General features: G+C 38.7%; 1 protein-coding gene across 2 annotated transcripts in view; it reads left to right on the top strand.

Moving 5' to 3' along the window:
• The window catches only part of FTO (FTO alpha-ketoglutarate dependent dioxygenase), a 247,020-nt gene that overhangs the window by 16,587 nt on the left and 205,981 nt on the right, over positions 1 to 24,452 (top strand). The window contains exon 2 of one of the 2 annotated variants that reach the window (XM_040570876.1): positions 19,157 to 19,300. The exons of the other annotated variant lie outside the window; for it this stretch is intronic. The gene's annotated coding sequence lies outside the window, so the exon portion shown is untranslated. The remainder of the gene's footprint in view (positions 1 to 19,156; positions 19,301 to 24,452) is intronic. 2 annotated transcript variants of the gene reach the window in all.

Below are 24,452 nucleotides of genomic sequence, written 5' to 3'. Positions count from 1 at the left end.
GCATATGTGGTGACAAAGTAAGCTAAGGGGAATGAAGGATCCCCATGGATAATGTCTGGGCGAGAGCTCTTGTCTCGCTGTCAAGTACGTTTGCCTCTCCCGTACTCCCTGTAGGGCTTTGTCCTTGGGCTCTCTGCCAAGTGCAGCATCTTCCCCATCTGGCCTGCACTGTGAAGCTGGACCACACCTCGCCCGCTTTAGTCTCTGGCTGGTAAGTTTGTGCAGCTCTACCAGGAGGCAGAAAATACAAGGTGGATGGCATTGTCCTAGGGCACCTTTATATAACAGTCCCTGGTGCTCGCCACACGTCGTCTTTTCCTGTTGAAGTGGCAGTGTTTATAGAAAATCTCGCATAGCATTCTGACTGCAGAAACTCGTACAGTTGATGAGTGCCTTGGATGCCCAGTCCTAGGGCTTCTGTTGTGATCCCTCTTCAAAACTTGCTGGATTCTTTGTGGCTAATCTTAGCATTACTCAATTGTGTTTCTAGCAGGCCATACGCTTTTCTGTGCTTCTACAGATAATTTCTAGGCATTACTGTACTTGCGGCAGTAAAAATGTTAAGGTATTGGAGGTAATAAAAATGTGAACTAAGACCACTGAAGCTTTCAAACCAGAAAATTACCTCGAACTCTGTTCTGACACAAGCAGTCACTGCTGCAGCCTCTAAAGCAGGATCACATGGTGCCTGTAAATGTTAACAAGAAGCCTTGGAGAACATGGACTGACAAGGCAGGAGAGCTGTGTGACATGATGCTGGCAAAACTGCCTGTGTCGCATTTGTAGCTACAGACGTGGGAAGGTATAGTACACTTTGCTAGCTGGAGTGTTGAGGCAGGTATAGCGATACGATGTCATGCTGCACATATTCCTCTATCACAGCAAACAACATTTATCTATTTCTCATTAAATTAATAAATCAAGTAGGTTTTTTGCAGCTGTTCTAGGCACAAACTGACAGGGATAAAATATAATGGGAATTCTAGCTGGTTTCCAGAGCTTATCAGTGATGAAAAATTGCAGATTAGTCTGTTTCTATAATCAGAACATTTCCACAATGGATATATTGTTACAGTTGTCGTTCTAGTTCTGATTATTACTCACAATGTCTATTGCAATTTTCTCATTATTATTGTTATTGAATTCCATGTGTAATAGATGGAATTACTTTGTCCACCATTTATTTTATGAATAGCCTACAGAAACATCAGTGTTAATAATATTATCCACTTAATGTACACAACAGTTTGTAATATGGATAGATGAATAATGCGTTGCACTGTTTAAATTTAGTTGGAATGAGATAAATAGATGCAGAGCATTTTTGTTGGTAAATGCACTGTTAACCTGATGGATTTTAAAAATGCAGACGGTCTGTTCTAAGTGATTGTAACTACTCTTACCTAATATGCGAATAAAATGATGTACACTCAAAATTCTCTATTTAAACTAAGAGGAAATTTTCCTTTTTAAAATGAACTGAGGGCATCTGCTGGTTTTGCTTATTAAAGGTGTACTCTGCTAATCAAGCGAACTAGATGGGAGAGCTTCGGCAGTTTGGTTTCTTTGCTCAGTAGTATGTGTGGTACATATTAAACGTGGCTAAACTCAGCTTACCAGCTTGGTAAATACGACATACAGCCCTGCTTAAATAGGGGAGATAGCAGCCTGGAGAGGAAGCAAAGTAAGGCCTTGTCCAATGTACCTTCTTCGTTTAGCAATTTTGAAAATTTCTTCTGTCTCATTTTTCCCTTTACAAATATACAAACTTGAGGAGCCTGAACAGCAGTATTCTTATTTCATAGTCAACTGTTTTTGATTTTTTTTTTTATCCCCTGTTAGTTCATAGTATTAGGATTATGTACTTCAGGGTTAAAGAGGCTGGTCTGCCTCTCTAAAGCAGCAACTGAAGATTTCTATTAAAAAAAAAAGTACAATTCTGTCTTCTGCTTACGTTTATCTTGTTGCCAATGTTAGTAGAGGGAAATGGTAAACCAGCAGCTTTGTTTTAAACAGTCTGATTTATCGTCTCCAGTCAGATTCAACTTTTCTAAGAAGAAAAACTAATTGTGTCATTGAAACCTAAGTTATTTTTGATTCTTGTGAATCTCTAGCACCAGAAGGTAGGCATTAATCAAATTTTGAATGAGTAGAAATGACTCTAGGCAGTCAGCTTCCTAGTCCTCCTTGTTCTGTTTTTCTGTTTGCTTTTTTTTTTTTAGCTTAGATTAGCGTAGGAAAGCTTGGTTTTGTAAGCCAAAGAAGAAAATACTTCCTTTTCTAGTGTCTGATCCTTCTGATTGTATGAAGTAGAAGCTCCTTAGCCTGTTTTAGGTAGGGCTTCTTGTTGTCTCAAAGACACAGTTTTTGATAATGTCATTGCCTTACAGATAGTAAGGATGCGTCTTGGTTTCGTGGAAATGCATTGGAATATTAACTCACTACATAGTGGAACCACAATTTATAAACACAATTTTTTCCATTTTGTCCCTATAACACAGGGACGTTTAAACAGAAAATTTCTGATGAGCATTATGTATAACTTGCACTGTTTGAGTCAGAAAGTGAAGATCAAGCTTTTGACATTGGTGTTTAAGTATATTTAAGAAAAGCAGTTGTGATAAGTTCTTTGCTAGATTAAGACAAGTTTGGTAGAGGTAATCGGTATTAGACCAGCTTGTAAGGCTATAGGGGTTGTACTAGGATGTAGAAGGGCTTAGGTACTCAAGATCTAGTCTGACTTTGCCCAAGGATTCTAGATGATCTTACAGAAGAGAGACCCACAGCTATTACATTGTGCTGCTACATGGCTGTGATGGTTGGATCCAACGTATTTTGGGTTAGTTTGCTCCCCACACCCCCCTGCTACCTCCCCAGCAGCACGTAGTTCTTGAGACAAGCTGTGCCATGCAGACCAGTCAGTCTTGGTTGCTCAAGTAGTGCAGTTCTCCTATTGCTTAACTGTGTAGGTTGCAAAAGAACTGAGATGTCTGGCATATTCAGTCTTGAATTTTCTGTGCATTTTTAATTATACTTCATAACTGTGCAGTTGCATCATTTAACTGAGCGTGTGCAGCAAAATGTACTTATACCTCTTGTGGCAAGTTGTGTATGTCTTTACAGTTGTGTATTCACAAATTTCTTTGAAGTACTAATACTTTGTACATTCTGAGTTAGAGCAGGAATACATAATGAGCAATTATCTACTAGAATATTTGGGCTGATCAGCAGACTGCAGAGAGCTATCTGGTATTTTGCTTCTAGGCCCCCAAAGATGTTTCAATGAAAGGTAAAATGTGCGCACCACGTACAACTGGCTGGAAGCAAAGCATAAGCATAATATTGTTGCTCTCTTTCTTAAGATAATGGTACCTATTGCTTGTTTGGGACCACCTGTAATTCTGTGCAAAGTAGAGTTCATTTCCTTCCAACTTCAATGTGACCGTTTTCCCAAACGTATTGAGAGCTTTCTAGAAGTTATGTAACATTATTAAAAAAAAAAAAAAAAGCAAAAAACAAAAGCCAACAGCAATAGCACACAACTGATATTTTAGCAGAACAATTTTGGAATCTTCAGTGGTTTTCGGTTACTCTATCAGTTCTTTTTGCAGATTCTTTTTTGCTTACTACAGAAAAATTACATCAAATGCAGGATAACAGAACATTGTCAAATGAAGGTTTTATATGGACAGCATTAGACAGGAGCAGGAAGATCCAGTGCACTAATAGGCACGTTCACATGAGCTACCTAGTCCATTGACAGTTTCTTCCTTTGTTCTCTCTCTCGACCCACTTTCTGCCAGTGATTTGTGACATATTTTGCAAGAGATCAAATAAGCCCTTGACACCTGATTGCAATGTAGTGCTTGTTTACAGTTGCATTTTTGAAGGACCTCTAGACAAGATGGAAGGTTTAACTTAAAGTAATTAAATTTGCATCTGCTCTGTGACAGGGATTTTCTTATGTATGCATCCTGTTGAGCAACTTTTACCGTAATTGGCCATCAAGTACTAAAAGAAAGATGCAGGTAGACAAAATCATTGTTGCCTACTACTAAAATCTGTCATTGTATTTCATAAGGACTGGCTTGTAACTGGGTTTGCAGCAGGTTCTTTGAAATACAGGAGTTCCTGTGTTTTTTGGGAGGGGGAAGGGAGAGATTTCCAAAGCCTTGGACCCTTGCATGAACCTCTTGAACTACCTTAGTGAGGTTAGATTTCTAAAATGCCTGTAGTGAACATCAACCTCATTCGGCATTACTTCTGCTTTCTTAAACATTTGCTAGTATTTGTTCTGCAGTTACCTGCCTTTTTTTGGCATGCCTACTTTTTTCCTTGGGCAGATTGCTCAGCTGTTCCATAGCTATGTAACAAGGCACTGAACCAATTTTCTTTGCTTTCATCATCTTGATTTTCTGATCATTAGAAGTAGTTCTGATGTGAGGTGATTTAGCTCTGCTGAAGGAACTGACACTGTACTCCCTTAGGTTGGCTCTAAATTGAACCAGATGTTAGTGCTCCTCCTTACATGTGCAAAGGTCCCTATTATACAGCAGCCTGTGTTTGCTTATACACTAGTTTAGGGACAGTGGATATTTGATGGAAATTATTCATGTGAGAGCTTCCTATTATTTTTTTAAAGTTTTGAAAGAATTTTGGGGGAAGATAGAGGATTAGAGAGATGAGCCTCAGGAAAGCTAATTGATTTGATCACATTCAAACAGGGAATTGGAACTGAGTAAGAGATTGTTCTTACTCCAGGTCTGTACCTATATACAGTAGGTTATACTTAAAGAACTTAATAATAGTAGCAATGACAAAACAAACAAAATTAGGAAATCTTGGCTATCACTACAAAAATACAGTAAGTGTTTTTGATTCCATTTTTCCTTTCCTCAGCCATTTGTTACCTTACCAGTACGATAAATGTGTGGTTGTTTTTTTTTTTTTTGGAGATGCCAGCAGAAATTCAGGAATGGGCCATGGTAAGTATTGGTTATAACTTGAAATGTGTACTTTGTTTGTTAGTTGATGAGTAGATTAAAAGCGCTAACTGCTGAAGTTTTGGTTAGCATCCCACAGTTCTCATCCTACAGTAGCTGTTTGTGGCGTGCAGTGAAACATGAGTCTCTCGTCTAGGTACTAGGCAAAAGGTCTTTCCCAGATGCATGTAAAATACTGATGTGCTCAAGTGTGGAATAGGATTTTTGTTCATGTCACACAACCCAAAATTTCTGCTTTTCTCCCTTCCTTGTTATCACTTAGGTATTTAGTTCAGAAGAATAAGCACTAGGTTGCTGTTAGTGGGCAGAGCTCTCAGACAGTATTTAACTTCAGTTTTTTGTAGAGCCATCTGTCCATGGCTTATACACAACAGGATAAACGTTTAAGCAAGCATTTTATTTGGGCAGATATGGCTTTTTGCATATGCAGTTCAGTGCAAACTTGTTAGGAGCCTGACAGCTGGCAGCAAGCTCTCCCAAATTTGTAATTCCGAAGTAACTATCTACTCTCCAGCCAGTACTTTCAACTGCCTCTGAGTTACCAAGTTTAATTTCTTTCTGCGGCTGCCCTGTAGCAGTGTGATTCCCAGGATTCTCATGTTTGTTGTCAACATGAGAATCTTTTGATGTATTAAAGGTCCATGCTAATTCTGTGTTTCAGGAAGCAACCAAGACATGCTGGCTAGATTAAACATAAGTGAAGCCTTCTTCTTACATAGTTTTAAATGCGAACCCTGATTTGAAAGATAAATGAAGATGGACTTGAGGAAAAGCATTCTCCATTCACATTTTAAAAACTAAAAAACTGTTTTGTAGTTCCTTTGCATTTGCCACAGTTACCTTTTATGTACTCTTCATGGCATGTTATGGCCAAATGCAGCTGGAACAGGTGATGCAACGTAATGTGCAGGGGATACTGCTGAGATTTCTCCTGTCAGTGGGATGTGAAGTAACGTGTCATGATGGTCGCTTAAAACCATTTGAAGTGGTTTTATGAGGACCAAGAATTATTTGTGTCTTGCATGACCTGTCCTTATTGCTGCTTTTGAGTACAACATAGGTTAGAAGAAGTAATTATTTTCAGCCCACTGACTACAAGCGAGATTAATAGCTTCTGAAAGGGCTGTAATGAAAGGCTGACCCAACTGGCTTTTGTATTACTCCTTGTTTATCCTACTCTCATCTCTATCACCTTTGGGCTACAACAAAATGTAATTTATGTTAGCAGTGCTTCATAGCAGGTGAAAGGTCATATTTTTAATGAGGATAGCCCTGATTGGGATTCAGGTTTAGAAATGTTGTGTGCTAGAGTACAGTCAACCAAGTCCATGTAAACAATGTGATTGCAGAAAGGGGCAAGCAAACCTGTTATTTGACAGTAAATAAGACCTCTTCATTTACACTAGGCGATTGAAGTTCAATTAGCAGAAGTTAAGCAACTAGGAAAGGGACTTGGCCATCACAACGCGGGTAGGAGTCGGGTCTAATAAACCTTTTTAGGCTCAGTGGAACATTGGCTTCTTTGTATTGGAAAAAAAACACGTTTTTCAGACAATCACTTTTCTTTCTCACTTTGATGCAGCTTGCTTAAAAAACAAACAAACACAACTATATTTGTAAAATATGTAACATATAGTATCTTTGGTTTATGCCGGGCAGAAATGCAATGACGGCCCATGCTTGACTCAGGGACAGAAGCGCTGCACAGTGTGTCTGAGCCCGTCCCTGCTGGGGAAGGTTGACCCTGGTACTCTGTTTGGAGTCCTCCCTTCGGAAGGAGAAGTTGTGTTACGTTTGAGTACACCTGGAGATTGAGCGGCACTGTTTGTTAGCGGCGTGTTCGCTTCAGTAAAACAACCTGGGAGTATTACTCTTTAGCGATAGAGAATGCTGCTGGATTTATTTGGTGAATTAGGTTAATACTAGGACTCCTTGTTACTTACAGCCATTTTTGACAGAGCATCCATCCTCATAGAAGCCAAATTTTTTTGAAGTTGGTTGTAACTGAGGGAATTCTAGTCGAAACAAGTACAGCAGGTGCAGGGGGAAGCTTTGGGGGGTAAGAGAGGAAGCGAAAGATTTCAACAAAAGCTGATTTGGAAGAAGTTCTTGGATTTAGGTTTTCAGCATTATAAACCCTGTGTGACTGCAGCATCCCGTGGAAGCCCGCTCTTGTCTTTCATTTGTGCATGTCTTCTTGCAAGTGACAAACTGCTTCAGTTATGTTCTGGAAAGAAATGGGAAACATTTCGGTGATTTTGAATTTCCTTATTGTGTGAGGAGACAACTTCTAACCTGGGTTTAGTTCAAAGTATGCATAGAGAGGAATGGCAGCATGCACCCCTTTAGGTATTTACTGCCAAATTACCTTTCACAGAGACATAATTATGAAAACCTCAGCTTTTGTATGTTCTTTTTATGATTCAAGAAGTTCTGTGTTAGAACAGAAAGTAATTCTTTGCCGCATCACAGCACAGTGACAGATGGTAAATGCAGACAATGTAATAGTAACTGCTGTGTGCCAAACCACAAGGGCTACAGGATTCATCTGGTGTGGGATTTCCTTAGAGAAGTTTGAGAGGGCAGCAGTTTAGACTACACAAGCACTGCAAGACTTTGGAGAGTGGTTGTGCTGATGCTTTTTCTCCTGATTTTGCACCATGCACTGTGCATCATGTTGCATCATTAGATATTGGGTCGTGCCCATGTATGACACCAACTTTTTCCTTCCCAGGTAAATGTGAAGCAATACGCTGAGCCCCTCTTCTAGGAGTTTTAATGTGGCGCACCAGCCCCTCTCTCTGCAGCGGTGCTCGGCTGCCAGCAGGCAGGGTCAGCCTTCCTCCGCTGGCCTCCCACCGCGCCGTTGCTGCCCTGCTTCCCTGCGCAGCGCTCCACGTGCCTTCGCGCTCCTTCTGTCTGTGTGCACGCAACAGAATCACACGGTTACCTTAAAGCAACATAATGTTGGGACTCCCCTTCTTTTCTTCAGTGTCACTAGGTCTTGAACTATTAATGCAAGTCTTCAAAATGACTCTCTTAAATTTACACTTGTTTTACATTATTTTATAATTAAGTTGTAGAGTTTAAAGAGAAGAAAGGAATGGAAGTTTTTCAAGTGATTAAATATTAATTTTATTCACATTTAACCCTAATTTACATTAAGGATGTTAACTGAAAGGCAGATCTTTTGAATTCAACGTTTTCATTTCCTTCTAGCCTCTCTGATGAATAGCTGGATCTTGTCATGTGTTCATAAAGGGTGGTAGTCCACTGGGAAAGAAGGAATAATTGTGCTGTCTTGCACTCTATGACGGTCTGCTTGTGATGCTTACTGTTTCTTAATTTTGAAAAAAAGCTAATGATTCCCTTTTGTCTAAACAAAATAAAGATTTGAAACAAAATTGGTTCGGACCCTTTAAACACTGCCCTATGTCTCATATAGCTAATTGTTTTTCTTTTATTTCAGAACATTCTCCTTGAAAGATGATGACAGCAACGCATTCAAAATACCTTCTTAAAGGTTTTTTAACCTCTCCTTGCTTAGTTGTTCCTGCTTAAGTCTTAAAAGCAAACCAATCAACCTCAGGTACCTTGAACACCTGCGTTGCCCTCACTTGATGTTTTGTACATGGGTGAAAGACTGGATTATGATATAATTCTTGGGTTTCTATATTTTGCATCCAGATTGCACCATTACATACAAAGTAAGAGACTGATTTCAAGAGATCTGTTAATCCTAGGTAAGCCTCTTGGGAAATCTGGCCATTTGCCTTACTTCCTTAGCAGGACTTGTGTTTTGGAAGTCTGAATTCTACGGTGTTTTATTGGAAGGTGTATCGAGAGATAATATTGATAGAAAAGTTATGTATATTAGCTTTTTTAGATCTGTTACATACAGTACTATGAACTTAGTTAAACAGAAAAATGTTGTGATGCATGCAACTGCAAACGGGTAAAACTCACCTCTGGTTTTTAATTTTGTTTTAGAGAATTACATTAATTAAAATGTATCCAGTATACTCTAACTTCTATCAAGTTGTATTTCTTGCTTGGTAGTTCTGGTGATATAAAATTTGTTTCTGTAATCTAGATTGGCTCCAGTACCCTCAGTACAAGTCCAGTCTTTGTTATTGCTTAAAGCATTACAGTCTGTTCCCTGAATTCAGTGTGTACACGTGCATGAGTAAAATACCTGTGAGCAATATCCAATGTTATTGCTTTAAAAATCACATTTTTATTAGGGATGCTTTGATAATTTTGCACTCTCTACAGTCAGCCATTTTTGCAAATGATACAGACCTTTTGTGCAGTGTTTAATGAATTATTGAACTTCGAAGAACTCTTGCGAAGTAGGTCCTGCATGTGACTGAGCACTAGACATGAAAAAATGCTATCCTCAAGCGTATCTAGCGGACAGTAGTAGATGCTTGATCAGACAATATGAGCACAGAATGACTGATGGCAATAGCATTAAATATTTACATATAGCAAAAGCATCTTGGCAGCAGAAAAGAGATGGTCTCTGCAGTAAGGTGAATAAAACCCAGTGCAATATAAGTAGCCTTTCTGTATGACAGCTGTCTTAGAGAAAAATACTGGTGGTCATTAACAGATGCATATTACCAAAGTAATTATTTGGGACTCACAATTGTATTTCAGTCTAGTTATTTTATATGACACTTTAGAAGACTGTGAATAGAACAATTGTCAAGACTTTATCAATGTAATTATTATTTTGGATATTGCCCCATACCTGCTGTAATATAAAGATGATTACACAGTTGAAGAATAAGAATTCGTAACTGCAGAGGAATAGTGTTTTACAACAAACAAATATACTTTTTGACAGGTATGTTACTAAAGCTCAGAATCCCTCTGCTTTTCTTGCACTTACCTTAGTTTTACGTTTGTGTTCCTAACATAGCTGTCTTGTGAATCTGCTGTTGGTGTCCAACAGAAAGCTGTACTGTGGCTATGCTCAAAAGAATTCATGAGAACAAGAAGCAATATCCTTCTCCCTCCTTTCCTCTACACTGCTGAGCAGTTTGTTGGGAGTAAATCCATTTTATTGATGTCCAGAGTCCTTGAAGTGCGTCGTACTTGTTTACATGCCCTTTTTGGGAACCTGCAAACTACAGCTGTACAACAGTTGGTGTTGCTTGCACTGTGTGTTCCACAATAAGTCATGCGTGATTTTTTTCGCATGATTTTGAAAGAAAATTACTGTATCAGAAACATTGGATAACAACTTATTTTTCATACTGAAGCGAGAGCAGGTAAGTTGTGTTGGAGGTTCTTACGCATTTTAATGCATTCCAAATAGCTATTGGTTATAGGGAAAAAAATAAAACAAAGGTGACAGGAAATTGATTTTTTTTAAATACTCTGTGATGCTTGTATTATTATGATGAACCTGTTTACAGTTAATGATCTGTTCTGTTGTAATGAAAACAAATTAAAATTGAAAATGAAGTGAAAGTGAGCAACATCAAGCCACTTTTTAATATAGTAATTTATTTGTGGTAGGAAATAAACAGTTTTAAGTGATAACAGTCTTTTTTAATGTCTTTGGGTAAACAGAATTCCATGGAAATGTGTACTGTGAGCTGTTTTACTTTTTTACTCGGAACTGTTCCCCAGCTTACTGGTTTCATTGGAGAAATGCAGTTCATTCTTTAGTACATGGCTAGCCGTGCTGAAGTCATCCATGTTTGTAAGAAATAAGCATCCCTTGGAATATGGAAGACGAACGTGAAATGTCCAAGGCATATGACAAGTTGAGCATTGGTCAGTGAAGCCTTTCTAGAGGTATAAAGGAAAATACATTTATGGTAGGAACCCTATTACTGGAGACATGATTTGAGAAGCCATGAGCAGAATTCTCTTAAATGGAAAGAACAAGATTATACATATATTTTATTATTTACTATTTCAAGTAGGGGCAATATTGGTTCTTGTGCTAGTAGTTTAGTCCTAAGGCAGAGATCAAACATCTGAAGTGTATTGGCACTAGAGGCTTCTGAACTTAGTGTGCAGTCCACTGAGTGAAGCTTCCCCAGTTGGCTTTCTGAAGGTCTGTCAGTCCTGCAGTGCCTAGGCTCTTTACGTCACAGCTATTTGTCTAACACAGGAAAAGGTTTAATCCACAGAGGTATGTTGTCTTAATCTGATCATCAAGGTAGGAATTTTAACTCGAAAATCATGTTGCATTGCACATCTTTTCTGTAATTTTTGATGCACATAGATAAATAAAGATGATTCTTTGTTCGTCTTTAGAAGAATAATATAATTTTCAGGGTCCTGACCCTGTAATAGTCAGGACCTGAGTACATGCACTTCTCCCTGCTGCTTCAGAAATTTGAGAATATTTAAAGCTATCTGTAAGCATCTTTTTTTTTAAAATGTTGTGATAGAGGATAAATTTCAGTCAGAACTGCCTCTTAGTGTACTCCTGTGTGTTGTCAACACACTAAGGAGGTACAGGGTTGTTAGATGAAAGGAGTAAATGTGGTAACTGAGGCTGTGCTATTTGATGCTTACCCAACGACAATGTAGGCGAGGAAAACTAGCAGTGAGTCAAGGAGCTATCACTGATCCCGTTGGGAAGAAAAATGTTTATACATTTACCACAAAACTTTTTTTTTTTTTGAAGGAGGAGAGTAAATTGGGGAGAAGAGACACCTGTGTGGAAAATGGTGTTTACAGAGGATAATGATGCTGGAGGAAATTTGTGGTTGCTTGCAAGTGGGGACACTTGCTCAGAGTTGTGCAGCTTGCTAGGGAAGAAAGCAGGGTGTACCAAAACAGATGGGCATTGGCATTTACACCAAAGGATTATTTTACTAGAAAAAGGAAACAATGAATGCCAGGTAACGTTGTGCACAAGTAGTTTAGTTTTGGATTGTAAATTGTGTAATTTATTTTCCTTGTAAAAGTTGGTCCCGTGTTATCCAGGAAGTCATACAGGTGGTACACAGAACAGGACCACTGTCCGATACCATGATTTTCTCCCTTTGTGGTCTCTTCATATTGTATTTTATGGAATGTGGTACTGAAGAAAGCAAAAAGTTTCAACTGTTTTCTAAAAAAGTATTTCATAATGTGAGTTTTGCAATGGTTTACTAGTATGGCTGTATGTGCAATGATGCACTTAAGTTTTGAATAATTGGAAAGTAAGAATTACCATTTCAGGCGGCCTCGATAAACTTTGTTAATCCAAGCTTTCACTTGTTTTTCCTCTAAAATCATGTGAAATAAAATCTGCCCACAGTGCGGGAATGAGTTTTAGTCAGGGATTGTTCTGTATTATTTAAGCATCTCTTTTGCAGTCTCTTCTTGATCTAAGTTTGTGGATTTGTAGCTTTTGTTGCTGGTAGACCATTGTGCTGGTATTCAATGTACATTAACTTATAGTCTGCATAAAATATTTCAGCCTCTTCCTGGCTCTTCCGAGGCCAGGTTGCCCTGCCAAGTTTAGTCAATTCGCATCAGCCTAAGTTCAGCTGTTGTGCTACTCAGCAGAAGTGCAACAGGATAATGGAGATGTGAAATAAATGCAGTGGCAGAAGCATACGAAGTGTCAAAATGCAAACAAGGAATGAATGTGCTAAGTTTGCAGTCTCTTAAATGCTTTCTTAAGCTGTGAAAAAACTCCAAATAATAAGTTCATTCAAACAGGAAAAACAGTCTCTTTGAAAAAGATTAAGTTGATGGAATAAAATCAATTTGATAAAATATCCAGGCTATCAAAACCTTGTGCGTAATACAGGTTTTGATACATACTGTGTTGTCCATTTCTGCAAGGCATTTCTTTTTGACTGTAAGAGCAGCTTGTAATCGAAGTGCATATAAGCCTTTATCAGCCTTTTAAGCAAGTATTTTAATTGCAAAGAAGGTGGAGGAGGTTGTTGCACCATGACCTTCCTTTGTCTCCTCTTCACAAGGAGCGCGGCCGCTCACTGGTCCTGTAGGCACCCGTGCTCGAGCTGAGTTAGCTCTTGAACTTTTCGTGCTTTATAAATCTTAGGAGACAATAAAGTTGAAGTGCACGTCACTAGGTGGCACTGAAACATCGTCGTATGCCAAGTACAGTCTTGAGCTCTTCATCTCTGCTGCTGGAACTGCCTGGGTTTGTAAGTGTCAGGGAAATTGTTTTATTGTTAAAGGGCAGAGTGTAATATATTCATCTCCATCCGAGGCAGCCATTTAATGCCCTGAAACATGCCCTCTCACAGCTCTGGCCTGTTGACTATGCTTATTTGGTGTAATAATTAGCAGAATTTCTCACTAACAGTGGTACTTACTAACACCTCACATTTTCCTCAGTGTTTTTGTACGTGATGGATCGTGCATTCTGGGAGTGAAGTTAAGCGGGTCATAGCCTAAGCCCTGTACGACACCACTGTTTTCTGCACGGTACTTTGGAATAGGTATATATTAACTACTTTTTAATTCCCGTGGTGTATAGTGCAAACAAATTAGAGTCTTTTTTAATAGGCTAATGAAAATTTGTAAGCACAGAATAGTTAACTTGTCAACTTCCAGAACAAAAGAAATTGAATGAGTGGCTGTAGGAATCAGAGTACGCTGTCTTTGAATAATGGCATGCTTTAGAAGCCTGTTGTAATGCTTTTCCAAGTTTTGTACAGATTCCTGTGCCTTGTTTCAGAGGAACAAATCTCTTATGCAATTTAAAGGTGATCTCTGTACTGTTGATGATGTTCAAACATTCTGTCTGTTATGAAAATAGGAGTAGCAAGCCCAAGTTAAATATCTTTCTCACACTTCAGTAGCTGGAAATGAGTCACTATGTTGGAAATTGTTCTGGTGCAAAGGAAAAGAAAAGGTCCGTGAATAACTGTTGCAGTAGGGATCCCTCTCATATTTCTTTGCAAATATGGTGGCAAGGACAAAAAGAGTTAAAGATTCCCAAAATTACTAGGTAAAGGTATATGGTTTTAGTTCGACTTCTAAGCAAAAATCTAATGAAATCCCTCTATAATGAACTAACTCAAATTACAGTGATTTGGGACGTTTGTCATGTGGAAGCGCAGCTCTGCACTGAGACCGTCAAACCATTTCACATAGGGCCTCAAGTTTCCAGGCTGTATTAAAACAAACAAACAAACAAAAAAAACCTTTCTCATTTCTAGTTTAGATGGGTTTCCTGGCATATGTAGTGTTAAATATCGACTATAGTCTGTTGCTGGTGTTTGATATGTTTGAATTTTAAAATCCCCCCTTCCAATAAATATATATAATATTTTTCCAGTGTTGTTCATTCTTTTTTTCACCTATTTTAGTTTTAGTTACTGCTGAAGCAATTCTGGTGTAGAAGGGGAAGGAATGCAGCATGGTAAGCCAGCAAATAAGAACAGCAGTGGCTCTGGCAGCCTTCTCTTCATGTCAGTTCCTTGCCCTCAGCCTCTGTTATTAATGCATCTGCACTGCTGTCACTCAGATAACACGCATTTGTGTTAAAAGTATGTGTCAAAAAGGTGGCCTAGATTTTTGAATTGCAGTTTGAGAATACCCCGAACCTACAAAACCACTGTACCAAATTATAAAATAATTGACTTAAGTCCTTGTTAGACATTCTGAGGGAAATGAAATTTCTTCTTGTCTTGTAAATATGCTCTAAGGAAGCAACAGAGTTGAGAATGTTACGGTGTCCATGGTGTTTTCACTTGGACAGAGACTTGCATGCATGCCTTTAAAAATAATTTTGTAAGAGTTTGGAACAAACCTCTCTGTGAAGTTTTACCCTCGTATTAGAGTTTTTGTGGATTTGTTATAAAGTGTTTTTCTCTCCTTACCATCCCTATTCCTTCAATTCTCCTAGTTTACCTGTGGGCTCTTTGATGTTCTTATATACAATTATGTACTTTTTAAAAATCCCCTTTTTGGTGCATTTCATTTATTGGGTCACTTTAGAATTGAATCCATGAATGTTATAACTGAGTTGATGGAAGATGTTTATTTTCCTATCATCCTGATAACTGCTTTAGTGTGTGGTGCAGATCAGTATCATGCCTTTTTTCTATACTTGTTTGGAGAATAAAATGAAACCATTCGTGAATGCTTTAGTACTCTTTGTAGGAATTGTTTGTTAAATTTGGCAGTTGGCATATGCAGTAGTATAAACTTGGCTTTTTTGGTTTTCATCAGAAGGGAACAAACAGGACAGAGGAGAGCTGAGAGGAAATGTGGACTGGTCCTTTCTCTTCTAGCCTGTCTTTCTCACTGTCAGACATACATATTTGAGAACACAACATGGAGAGAAAGGGAAGAGATGATTTTTAAAAGACTTGTCACTACTGTGCTCTGTCTCATTCGTTAAGTATGGGCAGTGATAGCAGCAGGGCTATCTTGACTTGTAGGCCAGTTAGGAGTACAAGCGTACGTGAAGGAGGGCAAGTCAAGTCTCCCTGAACAGATGTACGCAGAAGGCTTAAGGAATCAGTTTTGTATGTGACCACTTGAGTTGAATAGCACAATTGGACCTGATCACTGCAAGCAATGGAAAAAAATAAGATGAAATGCTGTCTGTATATGCAAGTAATAAAAACGAGGACTAGAAAATGTATTAGTCTTTGCAAGAGTTAGGATTGCTTTTTTTAAAACAGCAGTATTTGGCAGGGGGAGGTGGGGACAGTTCTCAACTCTGCTTGACAAATGTATTAAGCAAAATGTTGATTTGCATTATGAAATGTACATTGGCTTGGCACAAAGCAAATGGCTCAGCAGTTGTACTTCTTTCATAGTAGATCAGTGCTCTCTTGTCTATTTATTTACCTGCTAGTGCACCCTAAGCTTATTCTTTAAATTATCCAAAGACAGTTTAAGAATAAAATGGGAGTGAAAGAAAACTGCGGAATCTTGCCTTTAACTGTAGTAGATGAACCTTATAATTCTACTGTAAACTAACCAAGTACTGTGAAATGCAGATCCCGATAGCTCTTCTACAAGTTTGCATGAGCTGTGATGGAGAAGAGAGTTTTTAACCCCAGCTTTAGGACTTCAGTGAAATGCATTCTTACAGAAGCAGACCAGTGTCTCCTGATTTACTGACCACAGGTAACTGGCAAAATGATGAATCAAAACCAAACTGAGGAATCAGATGGATCAAACTTTCAGTTAGTGTCTCTACTGCCTACTGTTTATTTGGTTAGGCTGTATGTGCAGAAGCTGGGGAAAAATGGGTGATTCATTGCAGTCTGGTCTGAACAGTTTGGGAACCATTGAACTAAAACGTATCATTTAGACAAGCGTCGAAACGATATAAAAAGAATTCCCATGAAGGCAAATTCATCTCATGGAGTGATGATCTGCTCCAATGGTTAATTATCCTTTCTTTTAAATTGTGCTCCATGATTCTGGTCTGAACTTGCCTAATGTTCTTTCAGACCCTGAATTTTGCTAATGTTGTCTGCCAACTTAATGTTAAGTGTTAGCTTTCTGTTTCCTATATGGCTTATTGTGGAGGCTGTGAACAAAACAAAGCCTTCAAACCAAACAAAATTAACTAAGTTTAAAATTTTATTCACTACATCTGAGTTGTACAGTATGAGTTTTCTTTAACCCATTCTTGCTACAAGAAGAAACCCTCTTCTTTCATTAAATCTCATGTAGAGATGTTCTTCTTGAACTGGGATGCCCAACTCAACAGGGTTTCATTAATAGTTGTCTTATAAAACCAAGGCAACAACTGCAGTTTGCAGGTTTTCTAAGCGAGTGTTATTGTCATCATTTGACCAGTGGTGCAGTTTATGCACAAAATCATCAGTTCTGTTATATTAGTGTTTGGTGTTGTCACACAGGTTACTTTTATGACTGTATAAAATGGTACAAGGTGCTCTTCTGCAACTGAATACTCTTGTACAAATATTGATACTTAAGGTAAACTTATCTCCCTAGTACAATCTGTGGTTATTGTCCTTGAAGTGGCTGTAGAAATGATGCAACTGTATTCACATTGTACTCCTGTGTAGCTTCAAAAATAATCTCATTTGTTGGCTGTGCTGTTTCAGAAATATGTTGGCAATCTGTGTGACACCAGGTTTGTTGTAGCCATGATCGCAAATCAGGGATGGCTGCCTTTAAATTGTTTTGAGGACTGGAGGGGGACTCACACAAAACTTCTACTCACAGGCTCCTCTAGTGTGAGAAATGCTTGCAGGAAAATGTGTGTTTATCGTGTCCTTTCCAAGGACAAGTCACAAAAATTGAAGATAAGAGGCAGCAGGGTGCTGCTTATACAGCTGAATTCCAGGGGATGTTGTGTACCCCTTCTGTCTTCTGCAGTGATTTTCTTAATTGTGGCATATAATCTCAAAAATAAACTCAAGTTCGTCCCATAAAAGGTATTGGCTCTATATTTGGTGAAATGCAACTGACACACAAGAAGAGTGTTCCTGGAACAAATTTCTTTTTATCTTTAAGGCATTCAACAGTCTTCCTGTCTTTTCATTATGGGGTGAAGAATCTTCGTAAATAGATGTCTAAGATGGTTATAAAGGTCTTTAAATTTTAGTAGATTTGTAAGTGCTCTTACAGTTTTATAGTGCTTATTCTGCTAATAGAACCTGTGAAAAATAACTTTTTATGCTTAAAAAATAAAAAGGCCTACAAAGATGTTCAGGTAGTGTGTAATGGACATGACAGTTACAGTTTGTGAAATTTAATGCTCTAGCTGCTTATTGATCTTCCTTGTAGCTGATTGCATGGCACAAGCATTTGCACGTAGCACCTGCTATTTCTACATTTACACTATCTTCAGAATTGTTATCAAGGGGACTTTGGAAACCAAACTTGATGATAAGCTTAAGTACTTAAGGAAATTCCTATATTTTTTCAAGCATCCATTTTATTTTCACTCTACTTTTGACATCTGCTTCTTCTGGGTGATATTTTAACATGTAATATATAGATGTAGTTATATACCAGGATTGCTGCGAAGCCCAGTGTTTCCTGGGAATGATGGAAAGCTGCGCGAAAGTTAGTTGCATCTTTCATCTTGCAGGTGGTTGTGATAGTTCATGTGTAAGCAGTAGTATTTGTCTAGATCATACAAGGAATCTTAAGAATCAGCTTCAGTAATTTGAATGGGAAGTACGCAGTGGGATAAGAGACTAAAATAGCTGTACCCACAGCAGAAGCTGCAAGTTCAAAAGGTTTTACCTTGATCAACAGGCCTAAATTTCCCTCAGGAATACGACTGTTGCCTTTTCCTGTGGCCAGTTTTTTCCTGAGTTGGTTGGTGAAGGCCATCTCCAAAGGGAAGTTGTCAAAGTTAGAGGTTGGACTGGATGATCTTTAAGGTCCCTACCAACCCAAACCTTTGTAAGGGTCTATGAAAGTCATAGCTGATTGTGTTCCTTGTAGTGACTTCCATGCAGTTGCTCTTTCATGACACAAAGCCAGATGTCTACTTCTTATGGTGCATGCCTTCATGCACACATCTACTAGTACTGTGTAAGTTTAGAACTTTAACTATTACTGTAGAAACTGAAGGTCCCATCTTAAGAGAGGCGCAAAGGGGTTGGGGAGGGGGGAAGCAGAGCTCTTCTGAAGAGTTTGTTCTGAGAGGAAAATGCTTTTTTCTCAGTGTCTTTGGGTTCTTTTTTCCTCAGAGGTGTTCCCTGCTTCTAAGGAGTTTCCCTCCTTTTTATTCTGTCTCATAGTTAAAGTGGCCATGTAGTTAGGTCAAGGTTCAATAAAATGGCAGTTTATTTGGGAAAACTGCTAGTGTGACCTGCTCATGTACGTGTTTGAAAGGTGTCTGTCTACATCCACAGAAGCTGTAAACATGTTGCAATGATTCAGAATCTGCATTTCAAGTTCTCAGCCCTTTAATTTAGTTCTGGAAGTCCTAGGTTTGTTCTCTGGGTGTTGGTCAGGTTATTTCTTGTTCCTTCAAGAGCTTGTGCCTACTCCATGGTATGCCCCAAGCAAGCTCATGCGATTTTGCATCCCAGATGTGTAATGCCTCCCAAACCACTGTGGCGAGTTTTAATGGTTCTGAGCATCCCTAAAACATGACAAGTCTGCAGACAGCAGTGCCAAATGAATTCCAGTTTCAATATTAGCCCAGGTTATTTGTTTTTATTTTACCTGATTTTAAAGTTTATTGAATCTCTTCTGTATTGAAGGATTGTTCGTTGTTTCACGCCTGGTCAACCTCCCTTGTATTGGTTTCTTGGGACTGGGTGGATAGAGGTACTTTTGCTACGTCATGCAGAACCAATTCCTGATGACAGTCACCAGGAAGGTCTCTGCCTTCTGATTTACTGGAGGTAAGTTGATTAGGAGCTGCTTTGTTATGAAACTTAATTTCTCGGTATCTATAACAATTTTTCAACAAAACCATGTAAAGAATGGCATGCAAAAATGTCCAAGGATCCTCATTTGTCGCTTGTGATTCACAAACAATATACCGATCTAGAAGTATCTACTCTTTTAAACATTTTCTTAGATGCATGTATGCTCTTGTTCCCTGTATGTATATGAAGAAAAAAGAATTGGATATCTGATTGAAACCTGATCATTGTTTTCACCCAGAGCTTGAATGTTCTTGCTCTTCGCCTAATACAGCTGATCCGTTTACCAAATGGTACCGGCTGGAAGAGGATGCACAACTGGTAGCAGGAACAAGGACTGGCTGATGGTGGCCAGATGCTTGCAATATTGGTGTAAGTTTGATAGTTACACTGAGGAGGCTTGGGTACATCTAGTCAGCAAAAAGAGGTGTGTTTGAATGATTTATCACTTCAAATTTCTATTACAATTACTTACGATAAACAACGTGTGACTAATCTACGCTCAACTGGGTAAGAAAATTGCCAGTTCTGTTCCATTAACAGCCATGGGCCTAAAGAACAGTGTTCCTGTAGGTTAAAACAACAACTAAGGGGCACGTAACATACCAAGGTGGGGAGAGAGGCGATACGATTAGCAAAGACACTTTTCACGCATTGCCAAGCTGCTTCAGTGCATAAATTACCTTTTGGTTCAGTTACATCAGTCAGGTCTCGTGCACGTGCATGACCGGTCCGTGTGTGTGTACCAAAACTGGGGCCTGCAGATTTATGAGAGAGGATGGGCGGGAGAGGTTGAAATTAGTAAGCAAAGGCAGACAGTACCTTCACAGGGAAGATATCGAGCAGTCTTTTAGACAGCTGCTCACTTAGAAATTGGTCTCTGTGTGCATTACAGACTGTTACGTGGCTTTTCTCCTGACCAGCTCACTTAAACTGCGGCTTACTGCTTCGGTAACTGGGCCGCTCGGCTCGGCGGGAGCGTGGCGGCTGCGTTAAATAACAGCGCTCTGAGGTGGAGGGTTGGTATGGGCTGGTATCTTTAGTCATAAATAATGAAGTATTAGTGAGTTCTTGTCATTAATATGGAAATGTTTCTGGCATATAGCACGATGGGGCAGGGCGGAAGAGCTGTAGGATGCAAAGTGCAGTGTAATATGGTCATATTGCCTGTCAGTGGCTTTGATGGGCTGGATTATAGAAAGAATGTAGCATGGACAAGGCTGTTGGTAAGTCTTGAGTATAATGAAGGGTAATCTGGAAATATAACTTTTTCATGTGAATAAATGGTGCTGTAAAATTGGCTGGTCCCTTAAGATCTTTTAATGAGTGGCATTTGCAGAAATAATTTGAAGGAAAAAAGTTCTGAAATCTAATATATGTGATAATGGAGAAATAAAAGCTTTAATAGTGCACTTAAAATGTATTTTTTATTACTCTAGGTTCGTTTCTGACATAACTGGTTTTAGTGAGCCACTTGAATGAACTTGGTTGCTATGAAGTTTTAATAGCTAACACTTGGAAAGCCTCATAGTTTAAAGAAATGTCAACTTCAAAAATCACATTCCTGTCTTGAGTAACTATCCTGAATTTGATCTTTTTTTTTAATTTAAAGATGTGAAAGTATGTTAGGGGATAAGGTTATGCAAGTTCCTGTAAAGCAGTGGCTTTTTTTCCTAGATGGGGCCTGTAAAGCAGTGGCTTTTTTTCCTAGATGGGGCCTTAGTATTGTCACAATTCTGACCATATAAAGTATTTTATCTTCTTCCTTTATAAAGCCATTGAGCTCTCACTTCAGAGCACTAACACTTTTCTTCAAGAACGGCTTGAGGTAAATCCACATAGCTAATGTAAAAACAGCAACAACAACTGCTAAACCAGGCAGACCTTACTGGGTGTCCTCCTGTGAGGAAGAAGGAGGGATTTATGGAAACCTAGAAGTTTGCATCTGAGCTCGTGGTTCAGAGTCCTCTGTCATGAGACCGCATTCTGAGTAAGGCCTGCCTTGCAATCCCTGATAACCTTTTGGATTGCACTGCAGACAACAAGACTTAAGTGTCTGGACTTTACTAATTGTCATCCTGCATCAGTTTTCTCAACAGTGTAAAATCAGCATCAGACAGAGTACAGAAGATGGCTGTTCCCCAGTATGATGTGTGTATGAAAGCATTGTAAATAAGGAATGTCTAAACGAGTCAAAATAAGTAATCGTAAGAATAAAAAGAAAAGAGGAAGATAAATGCAACAGTGAGATATTCAGTTTGTTTGAATTATCTTCTTTCATGCATCTTTTCTATAGTGTGGTTCCTTTCTTGCTTTGTTCTGCACGATGCTGATTGTAAGGGGAAAGTAAATACCCTAAGCCTGAATGCAGGGTTGTTTGCATCCGCTCATAGGTTGGGAGTGCTCAAGTCGATTTTGAAATCCTCTCTTTTCTGTAAAATCTTTTTTGGGGGAAATAATAAGATGAGCCTTTCTAGAACAATGAGTAACAGGCATGTTGTAGGGGATCTGCTAGTTTGAATAAATTATCTATTTTAACTGTTCATAAGAGTGAGTGCTTGTTGTGTAACTAAAAGCTAACATCTCTAAATATTTCATAGACATTGTGTCTGTGTCTTAGACTTGTGACTGATGTCTTACATCTGCATGGGATGCTGCTCCAGGCCCAGGGAGATTACTTGGTGTAGAGAAGCCCATGTTTTCCACTGAATTTGTGAGAAATGCAGGACAGCAGATAGCCCTGGGGGTTATCTTGGAGGCACATCCTACTTGCCTTGACCTAAGTCTGCCTGTGTGCATAAACCCAACTTCCTCAATAACTTCTTGAGTGCATTTTATGTGAAGTACTGGAAAAACAAACTTTGCTTAATGCTTTCAGTTTTGTTATGCGTTAGGAATTGTTGAGATGCTATGGCCTTAAGCTTGTTTTCTGTACTAATTCAGGTAATACGGCAATACACTTCCAATACAGTTCTTTCTCAACGTGTTGTTCCAGTCAAGACAATGATCTATAAATTGGAAAGTGACTGTTGTCTTCTGACTTGCTTGGTGATGAAACTAAGTGGGAATTCTACGTTTGAAGCACAAGCCTTTGTAGCCTAGTTATTGAACTCTTTGCCTTACAATTAAGAGAGAGATGAAACCTTTTGAGAACAGTATTGACACCCTGCAGGGAAATATGTCAGCTGCGAAAATTTTTACGCTGTCACGTTCCTTCACCAGAAAATACCATTAGGTCTATCTTTTCCTTAATATCGCTTAATTTGAAAATAATGAGCCATGTGTGTATAACAGTACTGCATTTTGGCCTGACTTTGATATGTATTAGCTGTGTTTCTATTACTTTTCGTGCTCTGTAACATACAGTGCATTACTTCTATGACCATGAAGTTACTTGTGCAGGAAAAAAATGTGCAGATTGGGCTTGAGAGATTCTACCTATTACTCTTCCACTTGCTGAATTTTACAACCAACCATCTCATTAGTATATCCACTTCTAGTAATAAATGGGCACATATTGTTAATATCTGCAAGAAGTTCATTGCATACTCTAAAACTGGGTATTAGTGCTTCTGGTACTCGCTTCATTCTCTGAAAGCCCAAGTGTGACTCTTCAGAGGTTTCTTGAACAGTGCACGGTGCGTGAGGATATTACAGGGGTGGTGCACACAAAATTGTCTTTTCACATGTTGGCATTGCTAAGCCATGCGTAAAAAATCTTACTGGCATTTAAAGCATGAGAAACGATATCTGAATAAACTGTTAGGCTGTTAATAATTTTTCAAATGTAAGATTACAATTTAGAAAAATATTTTAAAGATACTAGATACCTGCAAGTGAAGGCATTTTTTTACTTCTCGGTTTACCGGTTAGAAGTGCCTATAAGCAATGCTGATGTAACAGTTAGACTTGGCATCAGGCAGCCAGTATAGCTAGATCTTCAGGGTTTTTTTTGGAGGTATTTGAGAATAGCTTGATATTTTTGACATCTGTGTGACAGCTTCTTGCATAAGAGATGAGCAGCATGTTATACCACCCAGCTGCGTATATTAGTCTGTGCATCAAGCTGAGGAGCAGCACTTAGCCAGATCTGACAATCAGATGGGAACTAGTACTACCTATACACAAGGGTGCATTTTAATGTGGTGTGCATTTTGCCAAGAGCCTGGTACTTGACAAAGAAATTGTCAGAATCTCTGTTCTTCCCATCTCTTTTTTTCCCCCCAGTTGAGTCCATGTTGAAACGTAGGATTTCCTTCTGCAGTTTGTTTTACTTTGCATATAACAAAGGTGGTCTAATGTGTTTGGTGATTTCATACTATAAAATTGTAGCAATCTTTTTTGGAATATGCAGTGTATTAGCACGTCATTTTCTGCCAGCTTAATCTAAATTTGCATTATGCTTGGTTTCACTGACTTCGTGTCAATATGTCATGTGTCCCCAGTGGAGACTAGAGACCTAGAGAAATTACATTTCTAGTTTTCAAATTTCAGTGCTGATATTGTCAGTGTTGGAAGAGTTGGAAGAATGGCAGATTGTGAATGTGGAGATGAGTATATGAGAACTACCTGCTCTAATTTTAGTTTGACTGGACTGGTAGTTGTAAGCCTTAAAATTTCTACACTTCTTGCTGGATTTAAGTCTGTCATTTGCCTTGATGCTTAAATTTGAAGGAATTGTGAAATTTCTGCCACAGAGTAGACTGTTTATTAATGCGCTTCATAGACTTGCTATAAGCCAGGAGCATGTAATAATACTACTTTCTCCCTTTTTTAAAGATAGAATTGTCAGTATTGAAAAAAACTATTTACACCTGTATAATAGGATGTATTAAGCAGGTGTAACCCAAAAAGATTGATTATGATGAGGGAAATTTATGATGAAAAGTACAAAATGTTGCTGTTTAACAATGAATGCTCTTCTCAGTAAAATAACTGATTTGCAGCGACATCCAGGTGATGAAATAAGTAACTGTTCCTGTATAATTTAGTTCTAGAAAAGCATTTGTTATACCCCTGTTTTTAACCTATTGCATTTTTTTCCTTTGCGTCACCACTTTATTGTTCTTTTAAAAACTGTATTCCATTTCCGTCTGGTCTTCCTCTTACAATGTGAGTTTTGAGCGAG

The sequence above is a fragment of the Cygnus olor genome, chromosome 12 (assembly GCF_009769625.2).
Source record: "Cygnus olor isolate bCygOlo1 chromosome 12, bCygOlo1.pri.v2, whole genome shotgun sequence".
Lineage (NCBI taxonomy): Eukaryota > Metazoa > Chordata > Aves > Anseriformes > Anatidae > Cygnus > Cygnus olor.
Note: the sequence above shows the minus strand (reverse complement) of the source record. Positions and strands in the feature narration are given on the sequence as shown.